The 10,421-nt window shown below is 41.2% G+C and overlaps 1 long non-coding RNA gene across 1 annotated transcript in view; it reads left to right on the top strand.

Annotated features, from left to right (window-relative positions):
* Positions 1 to 4,125, top strand: part of LOC109312227 — a 14,601-nt gene extending 10,476 nt beyond the window's left edge. The window contains exon 3 of the long non-coding RNA XR_002101758.1: positions 4,045 to 4,125. This is a non-coding gene — a long non-coding RNA (uncharacterized LOC109312227). The remainder of the gene's footprint in view (positions 1 to 4,044) is intronic.
* The last annotated feature ends 6,296 nt before the right edge of the window (positions 4,126 to 10,421 follow it).

Below are 10,421 nucleotides of genomic sequence, written 5' to 3'. Positions count from 1 at the left end.
ATGACTGTGCAGTAACCAGCATTACTGTGCAGTAGTGTCCCTGAACAGCTTTTTGGTGATGCCAACTGTACAGTAGCTCATTACTACTATGCAGTAGCATCACACAGTCATTTAGTACTTGTGTATGCAAGTGCTAAACATCTGTGTGTTACTGCACAGTCAGCATCTCATGTAGATGAGGCCCCCAGCCCCTCCCCTTTTCCTATCATCTGACCTGTTCTGCTCCACCTGGCAGGAGTCTCTTGCTGTCCGTCTCTGCTGTGTTCCTGCTAGGGGAGAACTTCCCACTTTTCTTTCCCTGTCTCCCTCTAGATTCCTATTCCAGCCTCTGGCTCCCATTACCCCCAATTTTCAATCCTTAAAGGGGGCCCTGCCAACTTTCTGAGCTTCTCCATCCCTTCTCCATAACAGGGATATGATACCCTAGTAATGAGCTACTGAATAGTCACCATCTTATGTAGATGTGAGCAGGGAGTATATAGTCTCACTCCAGAGGAGAGAGGAGCACTCAAGTCCTGATCACAGAAAAGGCTGGATTGCTTTTACCAGAAGGAGGAAAGGTTGTGATGGATAGTGTAAGTAGCCCTGGAGGGGGAACAAGTTTCAGTTGGGAGTTTTTTTTTCTTGTGTAGTCATGTAACTGGCTGGGGGTATGAAACTTTGAGTTGTGGACTGTGTCCATTTACCCAGGGGTGGAGAGGAACTTTACACTGAAATTTCTATTCAACAGACACCTGGTGAACCAGGAGCAGCTAAGAGGAGATGAAGAGGTTGCATAACAGGGTGACCCAACATCTTGTATGATATCCTCCCTTTGGTGGAGGAGGTTGGAGGTGTGAGAGGAGCTGGGTATCTGCATGTAAGGACCTGTTGCTGTGGCCCAAAGGGTTAGGTGGTATACTGGCTGAGCCCAGGGTTCTGGGCTCTAGACCCTAGAGTGGCAGAAACTCAGACATGGTTTTGGGATGGAGAAGGCGCGTCCAGGTAAGTGTGATCATGTGGTATGTGGCACCGCAAACATATCTGCAGGCCCACACACCAGACAGTCAGCAATTCTCTGTGCTGCAAGGGTACACTGCTCTGGACATCCAGGGTTAAAAAAAACCATGGAAAAAAAACACAGCAGCACATGCTTCTGCAGCATGCACTTCTGAAATGTAGAGACAGGCTGCCCAGAGCCATGTTGCAGCTTCTGGTCAGGCTCTGCCTGGCAGGATCACCACAGCTGCAGCCCTGGGAGGCCCCCATGTAAGGCTGCTGGGGCCAGCCCAGTGCTGCCCCCCACCCCCGGGATAACTTGCCACAGGCCAAAGCATGTGTGGCATGGGTGTTAGCTGGGGAGCCAAACATCCACACACATCTGGATGCACCCAGAGAGAGAATTTGGAGGCCCTGGGACTTAGGACCTAGAGCAAACTGATTCAAGTGTTGAGCCAGTGAAGCTTTGTTCAAGATAAGGCACCCATGGAGTCCTGTTTGTGCAGTGAGACCTTATCAGGTTCATCCCCTCTCTACTGTGGACAGAGCCAGAACACCTTCTAGATCACCTTTTTTTCCAGCAAGACATGGCAGAAAAGTCAGGATAGGGGAGATTTCTAAGTAGACTGGGGGACAACAGGACTGGCTGTAATGAGATGGAAGAGCCCTTCACTTGAGTCCTGTTATAGGCCCTCCTCTAGGCTGTTGGAGTTCTGCGTTCTGGGTCTCTCCTCCTGGGCTTTTTTTTTTGTTTTTTAAATCAAAAGAGCATTTAAAAATGTGCAAATAGTTTTGGGAGCAGGGGCCAGAATCCAGGATTTGCCACTCCTAACCACTAGACTACACAATCATGCCCCTTTGTGTTTGCTCCCTCCTATTGGCTCCATCCATTTCCCACTCCTTCATGCACAATGGAACAGCTCCAACAAGAGTGGTGGAGCATATCGCTATCCCAGACTAACTTATCACCTGCCAAATAGTGCAGATGTCTGGGGCATGGGAGAGGTGGGTTGAAAACCCTTAGGCTGAGAAGAACATTTTTTCAACCTTCTGAAGCAACTGCTGGTCAGCATGGGGGCTATTCCATTAAAAAAAAAAAGGCATTGTCACCAGTCTTAAAAAGACACTAAACTCTGCTTAATTTTTTCAAGAAACAGATGTTCTGTCAGAGTGGGATTCTACGGTTGGATCCCAAGTGCATGGCAGCAGCACCCCATAGCCCTGATTCAGGCACCAATGTCCAGATGGTAGACACTTCTGTGTTTAGTGCTCCCTTATGTTTCATTTTAGGCAGCTCTCCCTCTTGGATCTTTTGGATCACTCTTCTGAGGTGTCCATCACTCCCCATGTAATGTATATGGAGTGTAGGCACTTCACACAGGATTCTGGATTCTTTAAGATGCATTACATCCTTTATTTGATCTTGTCTTTACTCAGTAACTGGATTATTGCTTTATACAATAGAGGAGGGGCAAAATTTCCTAGTAAACCTTTCTTTGTTTGGTTCAAACAAAAAATGACTTTGGTAACTTAAAGTGTCTGGTTTTCCTTTCAAAATGGTTTTATGAAAGAGAAATTAGTTATTTAAGTTGCTCATTTATTTTTGTCACATACAATCTGTACTGGACAAGGATGATTTTTTTTTAATCTTGATTTCTTTGGAGGTTTTGATTATGTGGAGAAAAGATGAATTATCCACAGATCTTGATGTATGGTTTTCATTAAGGTCACTTCATTCAGTGATACAAACTGGCTTGAAGGTCAATATTTTCAAAACAGTACTGAAATAATGCATTCATCTTTTGTAACTGGAGGTAAAATGGCCTACTTGTGTGCAATAGTCACACAATCTTTCCTGACTGGCAGTGCTGAAGTAACCAAGCAAATGACTGAAATTAAAACTCTTTTTTTTTTTTTAAAGAAAGGTTTCCTGGATGAAATGAGTAAAAAGATTATTTTTCTCTTAAGGAAAATTCTGGTTCATCAGCTGATAATTAAGCCATACCAATGACGCAGTTTAAAAACCCAGCTCCTTCTGATTCTTTGCTGAAGGAGGGGTAGGGGTAAAGTTAAAGACATCAGAAGCCAAACCATAGCTACAAAATATCTCTCACTAAAAGTGGTCAGTGAGTATTAGACTTTACTCACTTGACAGTTTACACCCAAGTCCCGCATAGTTGTGATGCTATGTAAATGAGTACTAATAAACATTTTGGAGGTAGGCATTATGCACTGAGGTGCAGAGAGGTTGAACTATTTATCTTTTATCACCTACTGAACAAGAGCAGACTTAGCAATAGAACTCAGTTGACTCACCCTGCATCCCTCGCTGCACTCTAATTTCTAAAGACACTTCGCTCACCCCATTTATTTTCTTCTATTCTCTTGCCTTCCCCCTTGATGCTCACAACAATGTGCAGAGGGGGACCCAGACAACCTTTAAGCCACTCTAACTAGTTCCTATTCAATTTTAACCTTCTTTAAACCAGGACCTGCTATTATGTAGCAGCAGCAGCCATGAGATTAAAGAGACCATTTGGGTTGGGATTTTCAAAGGAATGTGGAAGAGTTTAGTGCCCAATTTCTCTTGAAATGTAATGTGATTTGGGGTTCTAATTCCTTTAGATTTATTTGAAAATTCCAGAGTAATCAATTGTAAAACTGCACCTGAGAAACTGTCCTCCGCCCTTCTAATCTGATGATATAAATACCTTGTTGGTTGACACTTGGCACTCCCCATGACTGTGAGGGTAAGGATCGGTGCTAGCATAAGGTTGTGATGTGTAACCAGCTGAACACCCACTCTATCAGAAACTTACTATCTGACAGACGCACCAACATTAGCGCCCTCTAACAAGCCAACACCATGAACATGGATGAACATCCAACACCAACTTTGCTGGGCCAGCCATGTCATCCAGATGTCTGATTCCAGACTACTGAAGCAAGTTTTGTTTTCCAAGCTCAGTCATGGCACATGCTCAAGAGGAAGGCAGAGAAATTGCTTCAAGGATGTCCACAAGGCCAACCTGAAAAAAATGCAATATCTACATCAATTAATGGGAGATTATCACCCAGGACCACACCAAATGGAGGAAGAGTCTGCTACAAGGATCTCAGTACTTTGACACCTTACGACAACAACAGGTGATGGAAAAGTGGGACTGGCAGAAACAGCATGTTGCAGACCAAATCAAGAATCCATAGCCTCTCACCCCATGCAGAAACACATGCTCAAGTTGCAGCAGAGTCTGTCGATCCTGGTTTGGCCTCATCAACCATCTTTGGAACCACAGATAAGAGAATCATGGAAGACAATCATCCTCAACTGCGAGGGACTGCTGAAGGAGAAGACGACTACGAGATATACTACATGCTATTGTGGTTGACTGGTGACTCCCATTAGTAAACGTCATTTGAAGTTCTAAAGGTCAATCTTAAAATGCGCCTACAGCTCCAATCTTCAGACGTATTTAAGCACTGAACCCCCGCTGATTTCAAGAGCATTCAAAGCATCTGTTTACCTTTTTTAGAAAGTGGCAAAGTGATATCAGCACTTACGTCTTGATTTTTAAAAGTGTCTAGGTGCTTAACTCCCATTAATATGAAATCTAGCTCTTGGCATCCAAGACAACAGAACTTAGGCTCTCAAGTGTATAAGTCACTTTGGAAAATAAAATAGGCATTAGTCTCTAAGTTACTCAGGCACAAATGAAAAGTATTTTGAGAAATGGACACTTGCAGTACAACACAGCATGGACATAGCTACATGTGAAATGGCCCTGTGCAGAGCTGGTCCTCAAACCAGGAACAGTGTTGCTGTGTTCATGTCGCACTGGGCCCAGAGTCATTACCTCTGCTGAAGAATAGATGGGCAAACTGAGGTAAAGGAAGGCTGAGTGACTTATCAGATCTCACCTAGCACGAAACAGTGCTAATGCATCCAGGTGCTGTACTGCATGAAGGTGCCATACTGCTTCTAGTTCAGATGCTAGTGCAAATAAATCAGCTGGGGAATCTCTGTGTGGTGCTGCTTTGCACTGTGTAGCGGTACCTACATGTGCCAAGGTTACTGACACTAGTGACAGAGTCATAGTCTTGCCATGATTTTTGCTACTTCAATTTAACTCACCAACTAAACAAAAAAATGTAGTCTAGTTTGCAATTTCAGACCTCCTAGGTGCTTCTAGTCTTTGCAGGCAATAGTATAATGAAATACACATTTTTAATCTATTGTGAATACATCTCTTGTCTTGCTGCCTAGACATACAAAAATGCACAAACGTTTACCTCAGAACCAGTGAGTACCACTTATTCAGTTCTGGGGAAATGATGCCACATGGATTTACATAGTGACTATCATTTTGTACAAGTTAAATGTGACTTTGTAGGCATTGCTTTTCAAAGTCAGAATTTCTTTTATGTTATCATTTCTATTTCATGTCACAAAATTGATGTTGATGAGGCTGATTTGATCTACATGTGGTTTTATTCTCTACACAACTGTTCTGTAAATTCATAAAGGTTCAACTCTATAAGTCTGATAGAGTAAAACATAGCAGTCTATCAGTTATGGAGCTCATTCTAAAATGCACTGAAATGAACAGAAAGACTCCCAGTAACTGCAGTTGCTTTGTCTTAAGTTTTGGCAACCATGGCCCAAATCCCAACTTCCTTTCAGACAAAGGGTAGCATTTACCCAGGTAACATTAGCTATATAGTATATTTCACATAGCTACATAGTATATTTTATATCCCACTCCCCAACTCTGGCCACTTACTCTATTAAAGTCCTATTCCATTTAGTTAGTTGCACAAATTCCCTGAAATGTTAGTAACAGGAAATCTTCAACTAGTGACCATTCACTAGATGAGGATGACAAGAGTCTTAGCTGTCAGCCTGATTGCTGGGTGGTTAAGAAACTTCCCCAGGGAGCAAAAGAGCTAGGCCCCACTCGGTGAGAAGAGGGCCTTTTCCACTAGGTGAATGGGGGGGTAACTTCTTTTGGCAGGCATGCTGCAAATTACTCTGCACCCTCCTTGAGTGCTACTTCGAACTCCTTCCCCTGCCCATATGCTGCTCTGTTTTCTGCTCTCTGTCCTATACTCTGTGCCTGACCTGCTGCTCTGCTTTCTGCTCCCTGCCCTCTCACTTTGTTGCCTGTCCCCTCTCCAATTCTATGTGTGCCACATAGAAGATGTCCATGCCATTTGTGGCATTCATGCCACGGTTGGCCACTCACTAGACCATGGGCTAGGCAGGGCCAAGAGTAACTGGTACCCCTTCTGCTGAAGCGAGCCCTTGGACAACCAAGGGAGAAAGATATGTGGGACTAGAAGTGTGGCCAGCTAGCCAGAGTATGGTGCAGTGAGATAGATGGGTGCTGCCTAAGAATGCAAAGGGCTGTGTGTTCTGGGTCTTGCTCCCAATAGTATTTTTGAATTTTGCATGTAATGGTCATTGGATAAAACAGAGACAGGAGTGGGAAAGCTTCTGTCTCTTAGGTGGTAGTGGCCAGACCTATCTCTCTTTCAGGACAGTCCTCATCTCACTGAGCCATACTCTCTGCATTGAAAAGGTAGAAGGTCACATTGTAATACCCTTACACATATTTAATACTATTTTGTATTGCTGAAACCAGTGAAGCTACTTATGGAGTAAGGTGATATGCATTGTGATATGAGTACCACAAGGTGGTTGAAATGACTTACTACAAATGCAGTAAAGTGAGCAGAAAATATCCTAAAAAAAGGACAAGGACAGATATATTACTAAAAAGGATGCATGTGTAATACAGTAACTGTAACACTGCAACTTCACTGGGCTCTTTTCACATTAATATGGGTTCTGTAGATGTCTAGTCCTAGTGATTTCTTTTGTGTAAATAAAAGGAATATTTCAGAGACCTTTAATCTCTCTAAAACCACAATAAAAAGCTTAATTATGGCCATTATCCAGGACAATCAAGCTCTATTTAAACTTTTTGATACTTTTACTTGCTAATAAACTCACATAAAACTTATGGGGCAACTACATGACAGGAGTAAATACACTGCAAATCCAAGGTAGTTAATTTACCTGAATTCTAAAAATAGATTATGAAAGCAAATCAATAATAAGTAATTCAGGCATATCGTTATATGACTTAGTGGTAATCAGTTATCAATATCAAAAAGCATAACCACAGTATAATTACACCATAAATGTAGTACAAATATAATGTAATTACAGTCACTGTATTTTAAAGGTTAAATAGTATTTTAAAGAATATAATAAAACACAAATTCTGTCCCTTGGCATACATATTATGTTAGAGAAAGCAGCATGTGTATATGCATCAGAGGACAGTACTTGATCCACACGTGAATTATTTTAGGTAGATACAGAATATTGTTCTCCATTGTCCTAGAAAAATGAACACCTTGACTAATTGACACTCAAGGCAAATGTTTTTCCAGTTCAACATACATTATTCAGCTGTAATATCTATGGATCTATGATTCAGTAGAGAGGGGACAAAATAACGTAGATTGTTACTTGTTTAAAATATATTATTTGTGCTGAGCAAAGAAGGTTGGATATTGAACAAATGGCATCCTACTGGTGGCTGCACCTTGAGATGATAGTTACTGCAGTTCAAAATTGAGAGGTGCTCTTATGAACATGAACCCTGGAACAGCTCCTGTCCTCCTTTCTGGTGGTGTTTTACTGCAAAATCTGAGTTAGATCTGTGTTGTCTTAGCAAATAAAGAATTAAAACCAAGCCTAGTCTCTGTGGCAGAACATTAATTTTGAGAGCACAGTCCTTTTTCAGTCTATATACTGTGCATATAGTATTTATTGTTCTTGTAAAGGTTCTTGTAAGTTTTGGGAACAAGTAAAATTGTATTTTTAATCACCTGTGCAAATAAAGCTTTTATTTGCTATGCCACAGGAAGTCAACAATGAGGAACATGAAGGATGCAGGGACGGAATGGGGCAGGCCTCCTCTCCTTTGTTGATCTGCTAAAAACCCCCAGTTTTGCAACAAATTTTGTGTAGGTATAGCAGGCCACCTACACAAAACTCATAGCAGGGCCAAGACTAGAGTTAACTGAGCCACAGTGTTTCATGAATGCAGAATAATTCCACTGAATGATATTTTAAAAATAAAATAAAATAAAATTAAAAAATAAGTGTGTAAAGTTCCATAGCATCTATATAGAGTACAGAGTACCTATATATTCACTGCTTCACATGAAAATCTACTAGGACATCACCCAAGAGATCGTGAAAATTATTTTTAATTGTGATTAGTATGGTTTTTCTTGAACAACTTGTTCTTTACATATATTTTGGCAGACAAAGATAAATGCTACAGTTGTACTGAGCTATCTGACTCTGACATGATAAAAAGTATGAAGACATCTTTAGACCAAAAAGAAACATTCTGTGCAACTCTCACCAAGAGCTGAACTCAAAAACTTTGAAATTTAAACGTGACCGCCCCCCGTCCACTGATAAGTTTGTTAGCTCCCTTTCCAAGTATATCAGTCTTTCAGAGAGAAACAGCGCATTGTTATTGTACCCTATGATGTATTCCCTCCAGACAGTGGTCTTGATCTTTTTTAGCAGTTGGTTTACAATACCTAATATCTACACTACACTGTGAAGTATGGACTTCAGTCACAAGGTGCCACGCTATCCAGTGCTGGATGGATGCAACCTCTTTTTTCCCCCCTTCATCTACTATATTTGCAAGTAAAAATCAAAAGCTTATGCATCCAGCTGACATTAATTCCACCCACAATTCCTTTTCCCCACAAACTGCTCACATCAAATCGGAGGCATATTATAAAGAAACAGGCTACATCTACACAAGGCGCTGACTGTGTAGTTATAACTGCACAGTAATGTCACCAAATGGCTTTTTTGTGAGTGTACAATAGCTCATGACTACAGCACAGTAGCATCGTGTCATGCTTCCTGACACACGAAGCTACTGTGCAGTTGTCATGGGCTACTGTGCAGTCAGTGTCTCATGTAGATGCAGCCACTAGCAAACAATAAAAAGTACAACTTTCTCTTGAAACCTAACTACTTAGTCTGAAAAAAATATATAACCATTACCATCTGCTCTGTCCATTCTAACAAATAGTACACACCTGGAATAATAAACTTGCAAAAGGATTAATGCACATCTTGTTCTATTAGGATTTTTGTCTCCAGAATTGTTGTGTTGCTTATTAAATACATGAACTTTACATTTAAATATCTTTCGTTCTTAATCATTTGTTTTAAACCAGTTGCCATACCAAGTTCTTAGATGTTGCAATCCTGAAAGTGTAAAAAGTGTCTTTTCCTAAAGTGTGCAGATTCAGATACTATACCTATGAAGATCACTTTACAAATGCATTGAACTCCCTGAGGATTGCCCCAAAAAGTAATGATCTGTGCTGAGGGGGAGTCATTTTTAAAAGGCAGTATTGTATCTAATGGGACAAATTCTGCTTTGTGTTATAATTCTGGAGGCCTGGAGTATTTCAGCTGACTTAAATGGAGTTAGTCAAGATACACCAGTGTAATAAAGAAGAAGGTAAGCAATACATATCCTTCTATGTCATCAGTGATAATGTCAAAGCTAATGTATTAATACTGAACAAGTTAATACAACAAAAGCTAACTAATCTCCTTATGGCACTGAAGCCACAGATCACCCACTACATTAAAAAAAAAAAAATCAAAAAAATCTAATCCTCTTCCCCCATTACTGAGCAATGACCAGCCTACCACAGGGGTAGCCAAACGGCTACTCATGTGCTTTTAGTAATACCAAGCTCTTATAGAATAATTTTCATTAGTAGATCTTAAAAGACCTTACAAAGGATGTCTATTTGTATTATTACCATTTCACAGATGGGGAAATTGAGGAACGAGACGGTGAAGGGAGGTCTTACCTAAGGTCACCCGGTGGGCAGTGACAGAGCTAGAAATACAGCCTGAGTTTTCTATGCCCTAGTCTAGTGCTTTAAATGCTGTTTATAACCATCGATATAATGAAAGTGTGGTCTCTGGTAAGTGCATCTTTCCTCCTGCAATGTTCCATCTTCATTTTTGCAGGTGAAAGGTACTGGTTCAAGATACAGCAAGCCTTACTGACTGGTATGCAGTATAATCCCCATCTTTACTGTGTTACTCAGACCTGTGGAAACTGTGTTTGATCTGTAGGCTTTGGATAAATTGTCAGTAAACTCACGTGTGCAGAAAGCTTGGCTGTTCCTGTTCATTCAAACATTAACATTAGCAAGGAGTCAGGGGAGGGGCACTCTGAAGTGCTTTGGGTTAGGGTACAAGGCAGTCGAGGAGAAAAAGACTTAACGGTGGCAGTCTACTACAGACCTCCCAACCAGGGAGAAGAGCTTGACCAGGAATTCTTGGGTCAGCTCACAGAGGTAGTGAAGGC

This window comes from Crocodylus porosus, unplaced genomic scaffold (assembly GCF_001723895.1).
Source record: "Crocodylus porosus isolate Cpor-Errol unplaced genomic scaffold, CroPor_comp1, whole genome shotgun sequence".
NCBI classification, from domain to species: domain Eukaryota; kingdom Metazoa; phylum Chordata; order Crocodylia; family Crocodylidae; genus Crocodylus; species Crocodylus porosus.
The sequence above is the reverse complement of the archived record's forward strand: the minus strand, read 5'-3'. Positions and strand labels throughout refer to the sequence as shown.